At 48.0% G+C, this 24,346-nt stretch overlaps 1 protein-coding gene across 6 annotated transcripts in view; it reads right to left on the reverse strand.

Annotated features, from left to right (window-relative positions):
* The window catches only part of SLC7A1 (solute carrier family 7 member 1), a 94,392-nt gene extending 70,525 nt beyond the window's left edge, over positions 1-23,867 (reverse strand). For 4 of the 6 annotated variants that reach the window (XM_049867180.1, XM_049867181.1, XM_049867183.1 and 1 more), the window contains exon 1: positions 23,778-23,867. The gene's annotated coding sequence lies outside the window, so the exon portion shown is untranslated. Of the gene's footprint in view, positions 1-23,517; positions 23,562-23,777 lie in introns of those variants that run through there. The other 2 variants (XM_049867185.1, XM_049867184.1) reach the window with 2 other exon arrangements.
* Positions 23,868-24,346: the final 479 nt, after the last annotated feature.

Genomic DNA, 24,346 nt, shown 5'->3' on the forward strand with positions numbered 1-24,346 from the left:
GAAAGGCAATGTCTCCCTAACACAAACCAAAACCCACTGCCGTCGAGTTGATCCCGACTCATAACAACCCTACATAGGACAGAGCAGAACTACCCCATAGGGTAGTAATCTTTACGGAAGCAGACTGCCACAGCTTTCTACCCCCGTGCAGCTGGTGGCTTCGAACTGCCAAACTTTCTGTTAGCAGCCACGCACCTAACCACTGTGCCACCAGGGGTCCTTTACCGCCTCCCAGACTAAAGCAAATCCAGTTCAAAAGTCCTTTTTTTCTGCGCCCCTTTGTGTAACTATTGTAACTATCCTTCAGTTACAGGAGGTTTTAAGCAAACAAACATCTAAGAACACCACGATTTTCTTATTTATACAGAAAAGTGTTATTCAACCCTGTGCCAATTCCCCTTGATCTGTGTTGGAAGAAATCTCAGGGATAACTATAAAACAATAAACTTCAAAAAAAAAAAAAAAAAAGATCCATGTTTTAAAAAGAGAGTACCACATATACGACCCACGATAAATCCCCCATATACTTGAATTTTTTTTTAAAAAACCTGAATTTGCCTTGCAGCTGTGAACTTTCCATTTACAAACAGATAGAGCCTAAATAAAGTGAAAGCTGTGTTTAACTTTTGGACATGCCATTATTTGGCATTAGAGAACCACCCCCCACACACACTCCCTTCCCTAAACTGTTAGGTATTTTTATTATGGAGTTAAAAGAGTTCAGATGAAAGTTAGTTTGTGTACAAATTAAACAGAAGGTTTTGCAGACCAATGCCTGAAAAGTTTAAATTCCCAATGTAGTCTATACTCCCAGTACTATTTTTTTTTTTTTCAAACTTGGCCCAAAGCAATCTACTCCTGTCAGCTGGGGGACATTGGTGTCAGCTCTGGCCACCCTCCACTGGCTTGCAACTTCCAAGGAAGAATCCATGAGCCTTACGGCCCTCCCTGATTCAGAGCTGAAGAAATATTTTAATGTATTAATTTTCAGCAAACATCATTAATGCTCAATGTCGTCTACTTGTTGTTGTTGTTAGGTGCCATTGAGTCAGTTGTGACTCACAGTGACCCCATGTGACATAGCAGAACTGCCCCCTGGGGTTTCCTAAGTTGTAATCTCTATGGAAGCAGATTGTTGGGTCTTTTCTCCTGTAGAGCTGCTGGATGGGTTCGAACCACCAACCGAGAGCTTAACCATTGCACCACCAGGGCTCTTCAATGTTGCCTAGTGCTCCTGTGTATTTCACGCATCAGAGCATGAACTCACAGGGCTAGCAGAGTCATCGAGAAATGCAATGCTTTCCGCAGGCAGAAAGGACCACATAACTAAAACTGGAGACCACTCACTTGCATTACATTCATTGCTTCTTTGGCCACAATTCCTCCTATTTTCTAAAGGCTGACACCAACAATGCCAGTTTCAAATCAAACCTATACTTCGCAGAACCACAGAGAGTTACGGGCATGTGGGAGGGAGGTGGGGTGTCCTGGCGGTCTGCTGCACTTAGGTTTTTGATGGTTTGCCTTATCTGCTCACCTGCTAAGGGACCTTGTTGTTGTTAGGTGCCGTCAGTTGACTTCGACTCATGGTGACCCTATGTGACAGAGTATAAGTGTCCCATAGGGTTTCCTAGGCTGTAATCTTTACGGGAGCAGATGGCCAGGTCTTCCTCCCAAGGAGCAGCTGTGTGGGTTCAAACTGCCAACCTTTCGGTTAGCAGCCCAGCACTTAACCACTGCACCACCAGGGCATCTCTAGCCCCATTAATAAGTAATGAAAGAATAAGGAAGAACATCAAAAAAGAAATTAATATGTATCACCCAACTATCGCGCTAAGTACTTATCAGCCATTCTCTCAGTTCTTGAGCACGCTGGGAGCTAGTGTACCAAGGCTGGGCAGGGGAGTGCTTCGAGCAGGTCCATGCATCCCGGTCAGCACCACAGCCAAACCCTGAACTCAGGTCTGCCAGGCACCATCACGCTGCACCTCCCACCCCCATCCCAGCAGCTCTAGTTCAGAGGACCCCCTCCTGGGCTTGCTACCTTCATTGCTGTTTTTTTTTTAATTACCTAAATGTAAATGATAACGTGAAACACTACAAAATACGTTATCAAGAGTGAAACACCAGGTGGGTCCTGGCACAATGACTCCTAAGAGAAAGGTGGTGAGAAGGGCCGTTCTGCTATCCGCGAAATGGTGACGACCAAAGAGGACACCACCGACACGCACTAGCGCATCCATGGAGCAGGGGCTCCAAGAAGCGTGCCCCTCGGGCACTCCAGGAGATGTGGAAATTTGCCATGAAGGAGATGGGAACGCCGATGTGCACGATGACAGCAGGCTCGGCAGAGCTGCCTGGCCCAAAGGAATAAGCAATGTCCCATACTGTATCTGTGTTTGGTTGTCCAGAAAACGTCATCAGGATGAAGATTTACCCAACACACTCTATACATCCGTTACCTATGTATCTGGCACCACTTTCCAAAACCTACAGTCAATGTGGGTGGAAACTAACAGCTGGTTATTAAATACAAATAAAATTACAAACCTGCAAAAGAAAAAATGAAGAGTGAAATGCCAGGGCAGTTCTAGGACTCAAATAAAATTCCGTAAGAAGGCAATGACTCTCCTTCACTGTAGTCTGAAGGCTAAAGGTACAAGTAACTACCGTGACAGTCAAGATGGGTGGCTGGCTCGCCGTCCCTGCCTCCTCCCTGTAGCTACCTCTCTTGGGCTGGCGTTACTCCTGACAGTGTCTCTGGCTTTTCTCCACGGCTCCCGGCAGTGGCCTGGCTGGACGCCAGCTCTGACTCTATCCTCCCACGCAACTGGGTCAGGGTCAGCTGAAGGGGGGCCACAGATTCAACTGGCTCCCACTGATGCGGACCATTGCACAAGCTGGCGACACCCACCTCAGCCGGCAGGGAGTGGGAAAGGCCATGAAGGAAGCTGGGTCCCAGCATAGGAAACAAGGGCTGGGGGGCAGGCAGAACTGCAGAGCGGGGTGCCCCCAGGGACGAGGCTCTGCATGGTGGCAACCAAAGGGGCACGCAGTGAAAGGGGCATGCCTTGGAGAGTACAGAGAAATCCACCAGGATGCAGCTCCAACTGGGGGTGCCTGAGTCAAACAAGAGTCCTGTGGCACAGTGGTTAAACGCCTGGCTGCTAACTGAAAGGTCAGCAATTTGAACCCACCAAACACTCCTTGGGAGAGAGATGTGGCAGTTGACTTCAGCAAAGATTATAGCCTAGGAAACCCTCTGGGCAGCTCTACTCTGTCCTGTAGGGTCACGATGAGTTGGAATTGACTCAGCAGCAAAGGGCTTTTATTTAAGTCAGACAAAACAGCCCTGGTGGCACAATGGTTAAGCACTCGGCTGCTAACCAAAAGGTCAGCAGTTCAAACTCACCAATGACTCTATGGAGAAAAAGACCTGGCAATCTGCTCCTGTAAAGATTACAGCCTAGAAAACTCTATGGGGCAGTTCTACTCTGTCACTGGGATTGCTACGCGTCAAAATCGACTCGACAGCACCCAACAAGTCGGACAAGAGGGCTGTGTCAATCCTGGGGCTCCACCATGACCAAGAGAACGCAAACAAGATGACCCTGATGGGCTTCGCCCTGCCCCGTTTTGAAATGCCAAGCCACCCATATTCAGAGCGCTCCAAGAACATAAGAAACTAATATCCCTGGTCAAACTTGGTCTACCCCAGCCACATGTCCTACCTTTGGTAGAGCTGACAAAGCAAGCTTTGTGAGACAGCTCGTCCCATGACGGCATTTCAAAAAGATGAGTGATAACCCGCAAGTCCTCTGGCTCCCAGGGGCCACGTGACTGTCTAGAATGAATTCCTCTCTAGTCCATTTCCACAGTCAGCCAATACTCCCTCCAGTTCTACGAATCTGTACTGGCTGTGGAAGTACTATTTGCTTTTTGTTTATTCTCAACCATTTTTAAGTCCCTACAAAGCTTCTTGAGCCCTGGTGGTGCAATGGTTAAGCACTCAGCTGCTAACCAAACGGTCAGCAGTCCAAACCCAGCAGCCACTCCGTGGGAGAACCATGTGGCAGTCCGCTTCTGTAAAGGTTACAGCCTTGGAAACCCTATGGGGTAGTTCTACTCTGTCCTACAGGGTTGCTCGCTATGAGGTAGAATTGACTCGACAGCAACGGGTTTGGCCAAGCGCTTCTTAGCTCTAGAACTGACTGTTAAGTCTGTGGTTCGCCTTGCCGTCGCTTTCTTCCTCTTGGTCTTTCCAGCCTGGGCAGCCCCAAATCTTTTCATCAACCCACTTAGCAGCTATCCTCCACCCCCAAATGAAAAGCTACGGCTTCTTTTGGGACCTGCAAGCTAGTAATGTCCCCTCATCTGTAACACAATCCTCATCAGATTTCTGTGCAGAGAGCAGATACTGAAAGCATTTGAACTTGAGCTGCACAAAGGGAGCCTCTTTTTCTGCAAACTTGAAGATTTGCCGTCTTTTGTTCTCCTGCGAACCTGAGATGAACTCGATGGCACAGCTGAGTGTGTACTGCTCCGTACAAGGGCGTGTTATTTTTATATACACACGTCTGCAGTCATAAACGAATGCTCTGTCGTCGGCAAGATCGTGTCTGCTAAGGCAAATCTAAAAACCTTGGGCAAAACGTCCTGAAGGGGGGGTCTCTAAAGTTTCAGGACCAATGAAGAGATGTTGGATGTCCTGTCGTGGCGTGAGTTCTCCCCAGCATCCACAGATGGCTGAGGGCTAGAGAGGGAGCGCCTTGGGGCAGCAAGCAATACGGACCAGAAACCATCTGTCCTACATTGTTATTTTCTTGCTGAAAAGGACACTAGTGAACCAGTTGTAGTTCAGTCAACTCCAACTCAGGCGTCAGACAGAACTGTGCTCTAAAGGGTTTTTGATGCTTGCTTTTTCAGAAGTAGATTGCCAGGTCTTTCTCCTGAGGTGCCTCTGGGCAGACTCGAACTGTCAACCTTTCGGCTAGCAGCTGAGCATGTTAAAGTGGCTGGGCAAGAGGAGACAAAGGAGGTGAAGTTTTGGCTCTAAATCTTTACAAGGAGCCTTGCTGGCACAATGGTTAAGCATTCAGCTGCTAACTGAAAGGCTGGCATTTGAACCCAGCAGCCCCTCCTAGGGAGACAGAGAAGGCAGTCTGCTGCTGTAAAGATTACAGCCTTCGGGCAGCCCTACTGTCTTACAGGGTCACCATAAGTAAGAATCAACTCACGGCAATGGGTCGACGGGTTAAAGAGCTTTAATGAGCCCTGGAACACGATGGTTAATCGCTCGGCTGCTAACTGTAAAGTTGATGGTTCGAACGCACCCAGCAGCTCCGTAAGAGAAAGACCTGGTGAGAGAAAGACCTGTACAGATTACGGCCTAGAAAACCCTATGGGGCAGTTCTACTCTGTCACATGCGGTAGCTATGTGTTGGAATCAACTCGATGGCACCCAACAACAACAAATCTTTAAAGCCATGTTCCGAGCCCAGGACCCCAACACCATGCCCCCACCCTTTTTGAAACATATGCTAGGTCTTACCTCTCCTTTGTGTTCAGACGATCTGCAAATACATATGGAGAACGTGCCTAGCGCTGGGTAGCAGAGCCTTCTCCTCTATGGGCGATTCTCACACCTTGAAACATGTCTGAATGTCCTCACCCGGCTGACTCACTGAGCAATCAAGAGCTGTCTCCCTCGCTAACTGACTTTTCTCCTCTGGCGTAAGGCAGTGAGTGCTATAAGGCCGTGATTATTCACAGGCCCAACTGCAAAAGTTCCACCTGGGTGGTGTGCTGTTAATCTTAACAGCACTGGTGAGGCAAATAATAACACGCAAGTTGACAGAAAAGTGCAGAAAAGGTGATTATACACTGCTATGCTTTTTTTTATGCTCTACATGCCTGCCAGAGGCACCACAAGTTAAATCTGATTGTCCCAAAGAAACAATGCCATGACAGCATTTCATAAAGTGATACCTGCAAAATGCAACATCCAAAAGCTGCCAGAGGGCATACAATAAACTGAGTCCCCCTCCGTGTCCCGATCCCACCATCCCCGCCACCATCCAGAGCCCCTCCCTAGAAAATCCACTTTCAACCCAGTTTTTTACAAAGGGAATCATGAATTTCAGATTTTGGAGAAAAATTTAAATGATATTTCTACATGCTATTTGGAGTCTCTGGGTGGTGCAAGCACTGAACACGCTTGGGGGCTAAGTGAAAGGTTAGAGGTTCAAGTCCACCCAGAGGCACCTCAGAAGAAAGACCTGGTGATCTACTTCCAAAACCTCAGCCACTGAGAACTCTGTGGGGCCCAGATCTGCTCTGACCCGCATGGGGTCGCCACAAGTCAGAGCCGACTTAAAGGTAACTGGAGGAAAAATATTATTTAATACAAAGTTTTCTAGTGAATATATGAATTAGTGAAACAGGCATATAGCAAAAATATAAATCACATACGACTGAATTTAATAACACTCTGTCTACATTGCTTCTCTAATTCCTTTGCCTGAGAAGGTAAAAAATATCATTGAGATCAAGGAATTCCAAAGGGCTTCTGGACATTTTCAGACATTCACATTCAAATACCTGGACCACTTTGAAATGTTTTTGAGAAACTGCTCTGCTTTGCCTTTCTCTTTATCTTACCTTCAATGTCCCTATATTACTAAATATATAAAGCTTTTCCCTGAATGATGGTCAAACACAGCCAAGTTGTTTCCTGAATATTCAAAGCCCAGGCTCTCTGCCTCAGCCCCAAGCCCGGCACATTTAAAAGGCTAGAGGTGGGTCCGGACCATGACAGGGCACCCCTCTTTACCTTTAAAAAAAAAAAAGACACCCCTTTATAAAACTTCTTAGGATATTTTTATTATTTTTAGTGACAATTTTGAAATGGAATAAGATCGTTGTTTCTGGGTGCCATCAAATCAATTCTGATGCGAAGCCACCCCAGGTGACAGAGCAGAACTGCCCCATTAGGATTTCCTAGGCTGTAATCTTTATAGAAGCAGATCACCAGGGGTCTCTCTCCCATGGAGCCACTGGGCTGGGTAGGTTTGAACCGCCAATCTTTCAGTTGGTAGCCCAGTGCTTAACCATTGACCCGCCAGGGCTCCTTTCATAAAACCTTTTAAGAATCAAACATAAGTAAAAGCAAGGAGGCTTAAACACCTGAGTACACACCCAAACGTGGCATCCGTGTAGATAAATTGTGTTTGTTCGCTGCTGTCCAGTCAGTCCTGACTCATGACGACCCCATGCACGATGGAAAGAAACACTGCCCGGTCCTGTGCCATCTCCACGGCTGCTTACGGATCTGACCGTTGTGATACACAGACTTTTCACTGGCTGAATTTTGGAAGCAGATTGCCAGGCCTTTACTCCTAGTCCATCTTAGTCTGGAAGCTCTGCTGAAACCTGTTCAGCATCATATCAACACGCAAGCCTCCACTGACAGATGGGCAATGCCTGCACATGAGGTGCACTGGCCAGGAATCGAACTCAGGTCTCCCGCATGAAAGGCGAGTATTCTACCGCTAAACCACCATTGCTCCTTGGTAGACAAACAGTGCCCTGGCTTAGAGGTCTTCCTGGCAAGGGACCCAAGGGCCTCTCTCCTCCTGCCCACCCAGGGGCCCCAGCTCTGACACCTCAATGCCTGCTCCTGACTGTACCCCCAGGCCTCTTCTTCCCTCTCTTCCCCTTAATTAGAAAGCTCCTGAAATCCACCTTTTCTATTAAGAATTTCCTGATGTGGAGAGAACAAGTAGCAACCTCTCCTTAGCTGACCTCAGTGCACGCCCCCCCCTTGGAAGGAATCACTTTGCATATTAATTAAAACTTACTCCTACACCAGCGTCGGGGGCTTTTTGCTTGGGAGAAACAATTAATTGTACATCTTATCAGTCAGTAATATGTGTTACATATTACTAAAAAAAAAAGACGGTCGTAAGTACAGTTCATTGTAACTCGAATACGTCCTAAGTTGGGACTACCTGTACATTAATTGCTAAGCTCTCAACACAGGTCTCCAAAGTGTGGAATATTACTGCCCTCGTTTTCCACAGGAAGAAACCAAGGCGCAGAGGTGCAGAGGGTCCTGCACACAGAGACCTAGTTATTTAAATCATGTGTGTTTTTACATTTTCCTGTCTCCTCCCTTGCTGCCAGGCCAACTCTCACCATTGTTTGGAGCCCCACCTCTGCAGTCTCATTTACCGCTTCCGTTTGGAAACCCTGGTGGCATAGTGGTTAAGTACTAGAGCTGCTAACCAAAGGGTCGGCAGTTCGAATCCACCAGGCGCTCCTTGGAAACTCTATGGGGCAGTTCTACTCTGTCCTATAGGGTCGCTATGAGTCAGAATTAACTCGACGGCACTGGGTTTTGGATCTGCTGTTTGTCCCCTGTGGAAACACATCACCAGACTTGTCAGAAATGAGCACAGGGACTATGCATGGGTACCCATTCTGTTCCCCGCCCCTCCAAAAGACACTAAGAATAAATGAGCTAGATGACTGCAATTTCTTCCTTTCAGGTGGAGAAACATTATTTTGAGCTTCTATTTTATACCAAAGGAGCTCTGGTGCTGCAATGGTTAGGCACCGGGCTACTAACCAAAAGGTTGGTGGTTCAAACTCATCCAAGGATGGAGCAGGAGAAAGACCTGGCGATCTGCTCCTATAAAAACTTCAACCAAGAAAACCCTATGGGCAGTTCTACTCTGTAACATGGGGTCGCTATCAGTCAGGATGGACTCAGAGCAGCCAGCAGCAGACCTAGGACTGTGAAGGTCATGGCCCTCAGGCCACAGAATACTAAAGGAGCCCAGGCCCAAAGAGCCCTGGTAGCACAGGGGTTAAGTGCTTGGCAGCTCACGGAAAGGCTGGTGGTTCTAACCCACCAGCGGCTCCCGGGGAGAAAGATGTGGCAGTCTGCCTTTGCAAAGATTTGCAGCCTGGGAAACCCTATGTGGCAGTCCTACTCTGGAGTATCGACTCGATGGCAATAAACCAAAAAAACCCAAAACCAAACCCACTGCTGTCGAGTCAATTCCAACTCAGCGACCATAGGTTGGGTTTTATGCCTGTGCCCACATGGCAGAAAGACCTGCATAATAAAGCGAGCCATAAAGTTCTCCTAACAATGCAGTCTAGCAAGAAGGGCAACTCTAGAAGGGAAGAGAACTAACATTTCTGAGTTACTACTCACTTGACTGGGGGCACAACTACTTGCTCCCACAAAGCATCAGTGTCGAGTAACTGCCCCGCTCCTCAATCCTTGCTCCCAGTGCCTCTCAGGGCAAAATGAAACTCCCTTTCTTCACACACCTGTACACTGGAGAGAGACCCCCGCTAGAGCATCTGGGGGTCAGTGCCAACGGCACCCCATCACCAGTTGCCATGGAGTCAATTCCAACTCATGGCCACCCCATGTGTGTCAGAGAACTGTGCTCCATAGGATTTTCAACGGCTCATTTTTCAGAAGATCACTGGGCCCTTTTTCCAAGGTGCCTCTGCGTGGACTTGAACCTCCAACTTTTTGATTAGCAGCTGAGTGTGTTGACTATAACTGTCCTCCAACCAAAGGCCATCCTGGGTAACTCAGCAAGATCTCCCTTAAAGACCCAGAGCACAGGACAGCTAGCGGGAAGCCAGGAGCAACAGGCAGGCGAGAGGCACTTGTGCGGGACCTTGTCTCCTCCCCTCGCCACTGCCCCCATTCAGAACTGCCCAAGAAATCTAAGACGGCGCTGCCTGGGCCTGGGCTCACCAGTTCACAGACCCGAGAGATATCCTTCACTAATTAGATCTGAATTCCTAATGCAAAGTACATCTGGCAACTTTTCTAAAATTCTGATTGTATCAGACTCTGAGACCAGCAAGAGAGTTTCCTCAGTTCAGTGTCATCACTCAGAGTGAATGAATGCTCTTGCCTAGTGTCTCCCAAGGCTGCCTCTAGAGAAGAAGCAAGCGGAAAAAGTCTACCAACAAAAGTTAAAAAAAAAAAAAAAAACTAGTTGCTAAAAATTTGAGCATATGAATTTATGGGGGAATTATTACGCTCTTATACCTACAAACTATCCTTTATTCTAAATAATACATATACGTAAAACAGCATAAAATCAAGTTCTTGACGATTCTTCTCAAATACAAACAATGGTGGCGATAATATTTCTTACAGATGAATTTTTAAAAGACTGTAAATTGAGTACTCTGAATGGCGCAGTGGTTAAACACTCAGCTGCTGACCAAAAGGTCGGTGGTTTGAACCCAAAAGCCACTCCAGGGAAGAAAAATGTGGCGGTCTGCTTCCGTAAAGATTACGGCCTTGAAAACCTTATGGGGCAGTTCTACTACGTCCTATATGGTCACTCACTATGAATTGGAATCAGCTCGATGGCAATGGGTTTTTGATGACATTTTTACAATAAATTTGTTTTTATTGAGAAGCATAGTAAAAAAGAGATGCTCACCAGGAAAAAGGGCAAGTATTGGTACATTGTTTCAATAAAGGTGGACAATTTATCTCGTTCTAGTTCTCTGTTATGTCACTGTGCCCTTGTTTGGTACAATCAATTCTCGTGACTTACGATTGTTTTAGGAATTACATACACAGACTTGTTATTTAAAAATATTTATTTTCTAAGAGGGGGGACTTTCAAACACTTCATAAGCAAACAAGATTTAAATTTATATAAAATCCCGTCAACCTTTTGAAGAGCTACCTAATGCCATGACTCTTACTGCTAAGGTTACATGTTCAACACTGTTAGATTTTAGCCCACCAGACTTGAATCCAAAAATTCACATTTCCGTGAGGGCAGTTTTTTCTCCCTCTTCTTCCCTGGCTCTCAACTGGCTCCTTTCTCAAAGGACACTGAATAAAATAAACTCAATAAAAATCAAACCACAGAAATTAATAGATTAGACTCACACACAGTCTGACCAGGCCACCTTCAAAACACCTATGTGTCAGGCAAACTGAAGACAGAGAGAGCCTGTCATCAACAGACCACACTGTGTCATCCAAACAGGTCTTGCCCACTGAGCCTATTAACATTCTTGGGGATGAGCACAGAGAATAATGCCCACCTCAGTCAAAAACCCTCAAATCACCCAGAAACAAACAGACAAAAACCTCCACTCCCTGATTTTCTTTGCTCAAACCGGTCCTTACAGAGAACTGCTCCCACCCCTGCCGCCAGCCGGCTTGAACTTCTGCCATACTAATGGAATGCCATGCAAGGGGCAGTCTGCTTGCCCACGCCAAGCAGCATTTCTCAAGCTGCAGGTCACCACCAGGATTTTTTTTTTTTTTTAATGAAAGAGAAAAGAACAAAAATTACCAGAGTATACCACAAGTAGTAAGGATAAGTATGATTTCATGAAAACTTTCCTTTTAATTTATAAATAAATATGCATATATAAGGAGTGTGTAAGGAACCCTGGTAGCGCAATGGTTACGTGCTTGTCTGCAAACTGAAAGGTCGGAGGTTCGAACCCACCTAGTCACTCTATGAAAGGAAGACCTGCTAATCTGCTCCTGTAAAGATTACAGCCTAGGAAGCCCTGTGGGGAGATTCTACTCTGTCACAAGGGGTCGCTGTGAGTTGGAATTGACTTCAGGGCACCTAAGAATGACAACATGTGTATATATTTGATCACAATGGAAAATTTACTTCTCGCTGTAGAATGTGGTTCACAGGTTTGAAAGCTGCCATCCATAGGAACACAAGTTTGTTGGAACCACAAGCCCCATCCCAAACACAGCCCAAGAAGAAGCTTCCAGAACATGGTGCCAACAGCACCGTGGAAAGGCAGCAAATCGGGCCTTGGAAACCTAGGAGGACGTGTCTGACTGAAGGAGAGATGGAGCTGATGATACCAGCGAGCAGCATCATCAGCTCTAAAGTGGTATCCATTCTTCCCACACTAAATCCCTGAGATCCGGGACACTTCAAACGCTAACGCACAGTGTAAGTAAAGACGAGCTGCTGCATTTTAAAGAATTTTGTATGTCCGAAATCAGAATGACACACAGCCAGCATATCTTGGTAGAAGAAGAAACAAGGTCCTGGTGCTCAAAAATGAGAAATCCTGGGCATCGGGCAGAAACTGCCAACAACAGGACAGGACAAGCCAGCCCAACGGCACGCTGGCTACAGTCGGGTAAGGAGAGCAAGCTGTAATTTGACCAACCAACCTGGGAAAAACATAACATCCTGATACTCTGCTTTCAACAGGGCTGGCTTAGTCCACAAATTAAAGATCAAGCCTCGCATTCGCAACATGATTTGCTGACCAAAGTGCAAAATAAACCCCAAATAGAGACGCCAGGACAGGATTACAATAGAAATATAAAATAATTTGTTGTTCCTTCCACCTGCCAAAATGTCCCTACTTAGCCCAAAGCCGTTCCTCCGGTAAAAATACTGCTGTTTTTCTAATGATAAAAATATTCAGCAAATATTTATCGAGCACAATTTTAGGTGCTGCCCATGTAGCAGTGAGCAAAACAAAGTCCAACTTCAAGTCTCTTCCTGTGCAAAATACATATATCGCATTAAGATAACACTGAATATGGAAAATTGACCCAGATTTTTTTTTTTTCACTTTTAACATTCAAGTTTTCCCATAAAGTCAAATGTTCGTTGAAAACACCAGTGTTTTTGGCTCCATAGCATTCTGTCATGACAGAGACACTGTAAGACATTACCAAATGCTTTGTTCCTGTCGATGGGTGCCACTGAGTCATCTTCCACTCCCAACAACCCCACGTGACAGCAGAAACACCCCATAGGACTTCCCAGGCCGTAACCTTTACGGGAGCAGACCGCCAGGTCTTTCTCCGACAGAGCCACTGGGTGGGTTCGAACCAGCAACCTTTTGGTTAGCCGCTGAGTGCTTAACCATTGCACCATCAGGGCTCCTTTCCAAATGCTTACCAAGATAAAAACACAGAAGAGAGACGCAGTTAAGCGTAACATGTTAGATCTAGATTTAACATCTTTAATAAAAGGAAAGAAAAATACAGTCTTACCAAACTTGGAGCCCCACCGCCAACAGTGGTGTGTATTAGCACAGCCACTCCTACACCGTTCACCTCCTCCAGGTCTACACTGTGATTCTGGCTTTATAAGCCCCACTCCCCTCTTTGATCCAAGGGAACATTGTCTGCACAGAACAATAAGTTTTAATTTCAATTTCCCTTCTTTTCAGGAAAGGAAATGTTTGCACTTCAAAGGACTGCTTTGAAGAGTGGCCTTCCAGTGCTGGCTGTGCAGGTTAGGAGATGCGTGGGCCCAGCAGGTGGGCAAGCGCTGGCTGGGCGGCTGCCCGCTGAAGTCACTCTCAAGGCCAGCTCCTTCAAGGAGAGGGTCTGGGGCAGGGGAAGAAAAAACAAACACATGAAAAAATACTGCAGGCTTTTGATCAGGGCCTTCAGAAGCCCTTTTTCACACATCACATAGGGAAACTGAGGCACAAATGATGGGAAGCCACAGACAATGCAATAATAGCTTCTAAGACAAAAAGTATGCTGGAAACCAGACTCATGGAGCATAGACCCGTCCCGGGCCTGGTAAAAGCAGAGCCGTTCTCAGTTATTTCTGGGAATGACAAAGGAGATAGCCCAGATAAGTCTAATACCCTTATTAAGTCTAAAAAAAAAAAAAAAAAACTAGTTACCATCATATCAATTCTGACACATGGGGACCCCCTATGTGTCAGAGTACAACTGCGTTCAGTAGGGTTTGTTTTTTGTTGTTGAGAATAGGGTTTTCAATGGCTGGTTTTTCAAAAGGACATCGCCAGGCCTTTCTTCTGAGGTGCCTCTTGGTGGACGTGAACTTCCGGCCTTTTGGCTAGTAGTTGACAGCTTAACTGTTTGCACCACCCAGGCTATTTAATAAAGTAGAAGTCCCTGGTGCTGCAAACAGTTAATGGACTCAGCTGTTACTCAAAAGGCTGGCGGTTTAAATCTACCCGGAGGTGCCTCAGAAGACAGGTCTGGTCATCTGCTACGGAAAGGTCACAGCCTTGCAAACCGTACAGAGCAGTTCTACTCTGCACACATGGGGTGGCCAGGAGTCAGCATCGACTCAACAGCAACTAACAAGCCACAGCAGCAAAGGCTCAACCAAGAGGCCAAGGCTACTCCCCTCGTCTCACGCCATCTCCCACCCTTACCCCCCGCTAAGTCTAGGAAGCAAGTGGCACACAGCAGACAAGAGAGGGCCTGTAACGCTTCATTTCAAGTCTTGAACAAGTTCTGGATATTTATGACGATCTAAGCCCTTCCCTGCCCCAAGGATATATGACAAAAGATTAGTTTTCCTACCCAGGTGGGCACCTACCCAAATGGTGGGCAGAGGTGATGAATGAAAAAGTCAGCTCAGGAGAGGGAGCCAGCTCCTCCCTCCAGCCCGAGGACTCGCATGCAGAGCTCTTGGCTGTGTGCCTGTTCGCAGCTGGGGGGGACAGCTCTGGGCGGCCAGGGCTCCCTGAGCTGAAGGAGAGGCTTCCAACCACCCTTCAGCAAGCCCTTCACCTGGCCGAGCGCTAAGCCTTTGGGGTGGAATTATGAATGGTTTTTATTTTAAAATCGAATTTTTAACAGTGAGCATTCTAACTCTTAGAAACACTTTTTCCTTTGGATTATGAGGTAGAAAATTAAAAGTACGGTTCTTTGGAAAAATCTCCCTAAAAAGAAAACAAATAAAAATGGCTGTAAAGGGCATTATTCGGACAACTAAAAGTTGAACATGGACTGTGGACTAGAGAACGATGTTGTATCAATGTTAGATTTCCTGATTTTAGTATTTTCTGGTATCACTGTGGTTATATCAGGAACTGTCCTCGTGCTTAGAAAATAAACACTTTGGTATGCTGAAGTGAAGAAAGGGACATGATGTCTTCAATGAGCAAACAGTTCAGAAAAAATGCACGTGTGCATATGTGCATATATGTGTGTACGTGAGTGGGCATGTATATACGAGTATACGTGCACGTGTACATGTATATAAATGTGTGTAAATACGTGTACGGGTGTGTGTGTAGGTGTGTATATGCACATATATAGAGACAGAGAGAGAATGATAAAAAAGGGCAACTGGTGGATTTGAGAATAAGACACACGGGAGTGAGTTCCTTGTACTACTCCTGCAACTTTTCTTTGTATTTAAAATGTTATCCAAAAAAGTTGAAAAGAAAGAAAGGCAGGGAGGAAGGGGTGGGGGGAGCGAGGAAAGGGTGGGGAGAGAGCGTTTGCCCTAACTGTGAGACCAACGTTCCAGAGCTTCTGAGGACAGTTCCGGCCTGCACTGCGCGGATGCGCCCTGTCTCCGCAGGCGAGGAGGCGTCCCCTGCGTGGCAGTGGACACACAGCTGGCTTAAGCAGCGCCGCGGTGACCATCCAGGGAAAGCACTCTCAAATCAATTCAGAGTGGACAGGGCTCCTTGCTGTGCGCCTGTGGCTTGGACAGCTCCTAACACTTTTTCAGGGTGCCAAACGGTGGTGCAAACGGTTAACGTGCTTGGTTGCTAATTGAAGTGTTGGCGGTTCGAGCCCACCCAGAGGCACCTTGGTAGAAAGGTCTGATATAATCTACTTCTGAACGGTCAGTCACCGAAAGCCCCGTAGAGCACAGTTCTACTCTGACACACACGGGGTCGCCACGAGTCAGCACCGACTCAACGGCAACTGGCGAGCAGCGTAATCCAAGGGAGGGGATGTTCCTCCCACTCACCACATCGGAGAAACAGGCAGATTAAAGATCTGCAGGCAGCATTACTGCTGCCACTGGTCCTAAGAAGCAAGGGTGGAGTACAGAGAAGGAAGCCGACTTTTCCCTATAAACACAGTCTCTGGTTCCCACCAGACCTCCTGCATGGGGTTCTCCCCACGCCATTCAGGGAGTGGAGCGCAGGATGACTGGAGTTGTCGAGTAAATAGAGCAGCACCCCCGCCCCACCCAGGGTCCTGGCAGGAAATCCCATGTCCAGCTAGGCTTAGGGGATGTGAACATGAATGACTGACCCAGAAGGAATGCAACCGAGCCTGTCACACGCCAGCTCCCAGGGTCTGGCCACTTCCCAGCTTGGCAGACCCTGAGACACCCGGGGAACCAGCTGTGCTGAGTGGGGGTCCGGCTGCTGGCGCTCAGGGAGGGAAGGTCTGAGCTCAAAGACAGCAAAGAGAAACCAGGGCGAACAGGGGAAGAAAGTGGGGGTGCCAGAAAGCAGCGGAGTGGCCAGCTGCAGCGCCCCAGTACTCAGAAACACAGAATGGAACGGTGACCAAGGGTCTTCTGTCTGTGTGCTGGCGCCGCCCGGGGCACATGGCTTGCCAAAACATGGCTGGCACAGGCTGAAAGTTCACAGTCCCAGTACTTACTCTGCCACTTAGGAACTTCCTGTGTGCCTACGAGCAACGTGCTGAGCTTCGCTGTGATTCCTCCTCACTTAATACTATCAACCTCACCAGGCCAGTGAGGATCAAAGGAAAGTACGTAGGAAGTGCCCAAGTACATGGTGAGTACTAAAGAAGTGCTTGCTATTATCGATATAAAAGGGCAGAGATGGTGCAATGGTAGAACCCTCACCTTCCATGCAGGAGACCCAGGTTCAATTCCCAGACAATGCACCTTATGCCCAGCCACCACCTGTCAGTCTGTGGAGGCTTGTGTGTTGCTATGACGCTGAACAGGTTTCAGCAGAGCTTTCAGACGAAGAGGGACTAGGAAGAAAGGCCTGGCGACCTACTTCCAAAAATCAGCCATTGAAACCCTTATGGATCATAGTGGTCCCCCAACCCATCATGGGGATGGTGCAGGACTGGGCAGCATTTCCTTCTGTGGTACATGGGATCGCCGGGCATCAGGGGCCAACTCGACCACAGCTAATAACATTATTGTTATTACACAGCCCCAGGGTCTCTCTCTTCTTTCCTGTTTGATGTAACAGACTTTGATTAATGGTATCTGGTAGGCCGATAAGAAGATACAGAGAAATAGGACCTTTCCAAGCCAACCTTAACAGATAACCCCAAGCATGTTTATAGGTAGAATGACGAGTTAAAACAGTCTGATGAACTAACGAAACATAAGGTGCTGTTGGTTTTCCTTTCCCTTCCAGTGTTTGTTGCTTTCTCTCCTCACTGCTATCACCAGATGACGTGTCCCTCACCCTGCAAGAGGCTAGGTGAGTCTACATTTACCACCTGAAGGGAGGACTGAAATAAGGTGGAAAACAGAACTAGCCCTGAAGAAGTGTCAGGAATTGGAGGAGAAAATGGAATGTGCGGCTAATCGCCTCCATGAAAAACTGCCTCCTTTGCCATGAGACCAGGAAACCTAGATGGTACCCAGCTACCATTACTGAATATTTTGATCAAAGATTCTATAGACAAATCCTGATCAAAAAGGGGGGAAATGGAGAACAAAATTTCCAATTCTCATGGAATCCAGACTTCCTGGAGCCATGAAGGTTGGATGGACCCCTGAAACTACTGTCCTGAGAAAATTTTTAAACCTTAAACTAAAAATATCCCCTATAGTCTTCTTAATATCATATAATAGTTTAGCTTCTCTAGTAAAAAAAACACATCTGCCTTGAACATTATGCTATTTTGAGAACTATCTATATGGGATCCAATTGACAACAGTGACTTGAAGGATTAGATAGGAAGTTTAGAGGACAGTGAGTTTATGTTAATGGGGGAAGAACAACCCAGATAAGGATGAGAGGAATGGCTGCACAATCCAAAGAATGTAATCAATGTCACTGAATGATACATGTAGAAACTACTGAATTGGTATACACCAACTTTTGCTGTGTATATTCTCAACAACAACAACAAAATAAATTCAAGAAAAAAGAAAAGAAATAGCTCTAAGTCTTATGCTTTGGTTTTTCCAAAACTCAAGATCCTCAGGGTAATTTGCACAAAATGTTTGGGGGTCAGAATGACTATGACCGGGTCAGACAGCCCTCAGACTCACACACACACACACACACATACCCCTCACTCATACATACACACACAAGCAACGGAAAGAAAGAGGCTGTGTGCTCTGCATCCCAGACTTGTCAGTTACCATCAAGGTGAGTCCAACTCATGGCAACCCCATGTGTGTAGAGCAGAACTGCTCCATACGCTTTCCAAGGCTGTGACTTTGGGAGGCAGATCACCACTCCTGTCTTCCGAGATGCCTCTGGGTGGGTTCGAACCACCAACCTTTCAGCTCGTAGTCGAGTGCTTAACCATTTGGGCCACCCAGGGACTCCTCCAGACTTACTGTTGTTGTTGCTATTGTATTTAGGTGTTGTTGAGTCTGTTTCAACTCACAGTGACCAGAGTAGAGCTGCCCCATAGGGTGTTCTGCCTATAATCTTCACAGAAGCAGATAGCCCGGTCTTTTTCCTGTGGAGCTGCTGGGTGGGTTCAAACCACCCACCTTTTGGTTAGCAGCTGAGGGCTTAACTAGTGCACCATCACGGTGCCTTAGTAGTCAAACCCAAGATAAGTGTGTGGATCTGAGGAAACTGCCCCCCATTTTCCAGGGGACACCTAGATCCTAGACAGTGACTGGCTGCCAGGTATGCCCCGGCACTTAGAACCAAACTGACCCCAGGAGCTATTGTTTCGTCCCCCACAGTGACCACAGAATGACCTGGATGATCACCCCACACTGCATTTGCCCCTGTTACTGACATGCAATCCCAAAGAAAGGTGACTGGATATTGTCTTAACACCCTGGCAGAATGGGATATCAAAATAAAGTTGGTATGAAAATTATTTTTCTCCCGTGCCTGAGTCAAGGAACTGAGATTTCTTTCCAGTATAGCAGTTAACATTAAACACTAGTGAGTAACATGGATTCTCATTTAAGTCCTCTCAATCCCGTAAGGTTTGGAGCCCTGGTGGCACAGTGGTTAGGAGTTCAGCTGTTAACCAAAGGGTTGGCAGTTCTAACCCACGAGCCGCTCCTTGGAAACCCTATGGGGCAGTTGTACTCTGTCTTATAGGGTTGCTATGAGTTTGAATTGATTGGACAGTAACGGGTTCTTTTTTTTTTTTTTTAAACTAGTAGTCAGTAACTAGTTTCCATCTAGTTGATTCTGACCCACAATGACCTCACGTGTGTCAGAGTAGAACTGTGTTCCATATGGTTTTCAATAGCCGATTTTTTAAATGTAGATCACCAGGCCTTTCTCCCAAGATGTCTCTGGGTAGATGCAAACCACCAACCTTTCAGTTAGCAGTCGAGTCAACCTGACAGCAACTGGATTTACTAGAGGAAGGGTCATTCTTTCTCCCACCCCCAAGTAAATCCACCAAGCCGCAGCCTTTAAAGAATTCTCTGAGCTTGATTTCTGATTTCCAGAAATCGGAGAGAATCACCAGGCTTCTTACATACTCCAGACATCACTACCAGAATGGTAGGCTAGTAACAAAAAAATAAATAAACCCAAACCCGCTGCCGTTTTGTCAACTCCAGCCCACAGTAACCCTACAGGGCTGTACATCTTCGCAGAAGCAGACTGCCACATCTCTCCCCCGTGGAGCAAGCGGCTGGGGGTCTGAACCACCACCGTTTCAGTTAGCAGCAAAGTGCCAACAGGGCTCCTCTAGGCTGGTAACAGATGGAACTTATTTCATGAGAGAAATCTGAATGTAAGGATTTGGTACTTTCCCTGTTTCAAAGAATATTATGTATGGACTTCATGTTTATTAGCTTCATTTATGGTGAGGCGGAGAGAGACCCACTTCCCCAGTCTACACATGGAGCAAGTATATACCTAGTTCAGAGAGTCAGATGGCCTTCTGGAGGCAGCCTGCAGAGAAAGAGGCAAAGCAGAACTCCAGAAGCCACAAGTGGCTCCCTTCCCAGTGTTGGCCCTACCTTTCCCTTACCTTCTAAAAGGGGCAGTCATCGTTTCAGGAAAACTCGCCTTCAATGCAGGAGACTCAGGTTTCATTCCCAGCCAACGCACCTCACGTGCAGCCACCACCTGTCAGTGGAGGCTCGCATGTTGCTATGATGCTGAACAGGTTTCAGCAGGGTTTCCAGGCTCAGACAGATGAGGAGGAAAGGCCTGGTGATCAACTGCCTAAACTCAGCCAATGAAGACCCTATGGATGCCAACAGCGTAATCTACAACTGATCACTGGGACCCCTACAACCTATCACGGGGACGGCACGGGACCAGAAGTGTTAAGTTGGGTTGTGCATGGGGTCGCCAGCAGACACTTAAACTTAGTCACGTGCCTATAACTCCAAGTTTATACAATTTGTTCACCAAATGTACCATCTGGTGGTCCCCATTGTTAATGACAATGACCAAAGGGGAAAAAAAACTAAAGAAAGCCAGCTGGGTGTGGCTGGATGGGTGACCTTTATTCCAGAATGTATTCCAAAGTCCAGAAACATCTTGCCCACAGCCACTGTTACCAGGATGAAGGAATCCTGACCAAAAGGGTCAGGGGAAAAGCTTCCCCCGCTGCTCTGCGAATGTTACATATCTGAACGAATGTCTTAGGCATATAATGAAGATATCTAGTAGTTCACCAAACCATTTTACCAATTTGCCACCTGTCCTTCTCGCAGGTTCACAGGCAGCCCCATGCACTCCATCCCCTTTAACAAATTATGGCTCGCTTTGAACAACTACAAAGGTAGTTATCTTCAAGGCTAATCTGGAGTTGTGTGTGGGAGGGGGCTCGAGAGGAATGGTTATGGAGAAAGAGAAAGAAAGGCCTCCAAATTTTGCCACAGGCTGATAATTTGTCAGAAAAACTAAAAAAATCAGTTGCCATGGAGTTGACCCTGATTCATGGTGACCCTGTGTGTGTCAGAGTAGAACTGGGTTTTTAGTGGTTGATTTTTCAGAAGTAGACTGCCAGGCCTTTCTCCCGAGGCACCTCTAGGTGGACTGGAACCACCAACAGTTTAGTTAGCAGCCGAGCACATTAAACCACTGCATCACCCAGGGACCCCTGCCAGGAAAAACTCTCTAACCAGAAGAAGAGACTTAAAATTTGCGGGGTGGACAGGGTCTTGGTCTGGGATGCCACGTCACTAGGTACAAGCTGAATGGCCAAAGGTCCATAAGATCCCTGCAAGCCCACTGCCAGCTGCCTAGTGGAGTGTGGCAGGGCAGTGCAGAGGGCCCATGGGCACCAAAGGAGACTGAGGAGATGCCCAGGTGCGGTACGAGGAGCCAAGACAGCTAGGTGAATGAGAAGGAGGCCCCCCACCCTGAGGCAGGTGGCTGCAATACAGTCACCCCCTGAGAAGCGGGCCAAGACAGGACTTTGTCCAGCCCTGTCCCTTTAAGATGTGAGTGTCTAAAAAATTCACTTACTGCCTTTGAAAAAAAAAAAAAAAAAGTCCTTCCTCCACCAAACATGCTCTTCCCTTGGCCTTCCCCATCTCGTTAACATAGCAACTCCCACTGGACTTGGAATCCTGTCTGACTTCCTTCTCTGCCACCTCACATCAAATTCACTGGCAAATTCTATCGGTTCTACTTTTAAAATACATCCAGAATTCACGTCCACCAAAATTACTGCCAATCACCTCCTAATTAGCCTCCAGGCTTCTCATTCATCCCTCCACACCAACCTACTATCCACTCGGCAGCAAAAGTGATCAATGAAGAGCATGTTGGAATTTCCTTCCGGTGGTTCCCCTTCACACTCCAGTCAAAGCTGCGTCCTGATGACTTACAGAAACAATGACGTAAAAGGACAGGGGAAGAGAGAGCCCCCAGGTCATACCTGAAGCTCCTGCTTGGAGTGATGCAAGGGCCAGAAAAGAACATCAAGAACCCCAGATACGCTGAGGCTTAGAGGAAATGCGCTGCTCCATCACAAGAAGAACTTACAATTCCTGTTTCAAATCCCTCCCTAGAATTAACAAGAGCAACACCTCCAAATGGATGGCTAATAAAGAAGAGGAACTAATTTAATTGGACATAACACTGTCCCCCCAACTTAATTACCTATTTTTTTACGAGCCTTGCTTAAAAAAAAATAAAAAGCCTACAGGCTGAAATAATCGATAAATACGTACTTAATTCCACCAAGAATTGGAAGGTACTACCAAATATAATTAATGTGTCTTAGAATTCGATCGCACTGAGGCCAGCGATCTTGTTTCTCAAGCCCTGTTTTTCCCTACAGCAAATAATTCTATGCTTAACAGCACGCATGTGGCACTGGGATCCAGACTCAGGCAACTGAGCACATTGGTGATCTCTATTTACTAAGCCCTGTCCTGTTTGGATACTTAACTCCTTTGATACCTCTTGAATTTCATCGTTAATGATTAAACATGACCCCAACGTGCCAAATCTTTAAAACTATTTTAATCCATTGTCGACCTTTTCCCCCACTAAGTTTCCATTCTGTCGGGTGACTTAAAACAAGGCAGTTTGTTTTAATGACAAAAGGGTGTGTTCATATAAAAATAATAATTTCCACTGAGACCAACTAAAAATATCAGGGGGAATAAATGTATCACGGTTTCCTATTATGTGAACCAAACATAAAAGGCAAGAAACGTTAAGATAAATGGCAAATAAGTTATAACTCAAGTCAAACACAATTAGGAAATTCAGCCAAAGGTTATTAGCTCTATTAGTCAACTTTCAGTTGAGAAGATTTTTAGGGAAATAACACTGAGGGCTGAAATCACCAGCCGAGGCTCCTCTTGTATTTAAGTCTGAAATAAAACCAACTCCAAGCTACATGCAAGCATGACCGAATGTACTGGGAAGTGTAGGTTTTTTGTTGTTGTTTCCAAAAGGCACAAGTCTGGCTATCCTAATCATACAAGTCAAACACCGCTCCTAGCTGGTTCCCACAGTTACAGTGAAAAGAGGAAGGAGCCAACATAGTACATAAGCTGTAGTAATACTGTACTACAAAGATCAACGCTACTCTGCACACACAGGCTTTGGAATGACTTGGTCAGCCTGCGCTCGGAAGTTTTCTACTATGCAGGATGCAACACACCGAGAATAGGTTGTCTTTATAAAGCCGGAAGAGCTTCCTCCCACTCCAAACCATCTGGAAGGCTTAAAGAACACGGCCTTTTCGGGCCACATCGGGTCATAAGGAAGCCCACCAACGGGGACTTCTCTGAAGTAACCCTGGGGACCCAGAAAAGAGGTGTAGGAGGACAGGGGCGCGCCTTGGGGTCTGAGGACCACGGGAGGCGGGCGCCAAGGTCCCCGGACCCGCCACTTGCCTCGGGACCACCCTCCCGGCCGCCGGGCGGGCTCCGGACCCGCTCTGATGACACATCCCCGGGCCTCGTGGCGGGGCGGGGTGCTGTGCCCCGCGCCATGTAAGGGAAGCTCTCCTCCGCCGCCCGCCGGGCTTCAGAGACTGCGGGCCGCCCCTGGTGCCGCCCCCTGCCCACCCGGCCACTCCGTGTGCCCCGGAAACCAGCGGCGCTGGCATCCCCGAGAGGCGGGCCGCCCACGCTTACTCACTCGGTGTTGCATCATGCACCACACCGCGCCTTCAAAAACCCAAGATGGACTCCGAGGGAGGCGACAGCCGCGTGGGCACCGGCCCCGCGCGCACCCTGAGCCCGCCCCTGCCCGCCACCCTCCCGCGGGCCCCCAGGAGGCGACGTCCCCGGCACGGGACCCTCGCCGCTCCTCGCCGCGGCCCCACGCGGCGCCGGGTCCTCCCAAGGTGACCCTAGCCGGGGACGCTGCGCGGGCGCCGGCGGGGACGGGGCACTCACTGAGTCGGTGGGACGCGCGGAGGACCACGGGCGGACAGAGGGACAGCTGGACGGGCGGACGGACGGACGCTCGGATGGAGACGCGGATGGCCGAGCGCGTTGCGCCGCGGGCAGGAGTGGAAGGTGCGGTTAGCGGATGTCCGCTGCCTGCGCGCCCTGCGACCGCGCCCGCTCGGCAGTTGGCCGGCCGCTCACACCTGCCGGCGCCGAGTGAATGAAGCGCGGGAAGCCGAGCCGGGGCCTGTTTCTTCAAGCTCGCGCCGCCGGGCGCCCGCGCCCCCTCCCCGCCCCGTGCCCGCCCCCCTGGCCCGGCAGCCGGCCGCGCGGCGCGCTCATTGGTGCCCGGCTGTGACGCGCCGAGCGGCCGGCTCCGGCTGGGGCGGTGGGCGCGGGGCTGGCAGCGGGGTGGGCGGGGCTGGCAGCGGGGTGGGCGGGGCAGGCTGCGGGGTGGGCGGGGCGGGCACCTCCGCGCCCCAGCGCCCCTCTACCTGGGATTCCCCCTCCTGGGCGGTGCCTCCCTAGACTGTCGCAAGCGCCCCGCCCCTGTTCCGCTTCATCCGCCAATTAGA

Source organism: Elephas maximus, chromosome 23 (genome assembly GCF_024166365.1).
Source record: "Elephas maximus indicus isolate mEleMax1 chromosome 23, mEleMax1 primary haplotype, whole genome shotgun sequence".
Lineage (NCBI taxonomy): Eukaryota > Metazoa > Chordata > Mammalia > Proboscidea > Elephantidae > Elephas > Elephas maximus.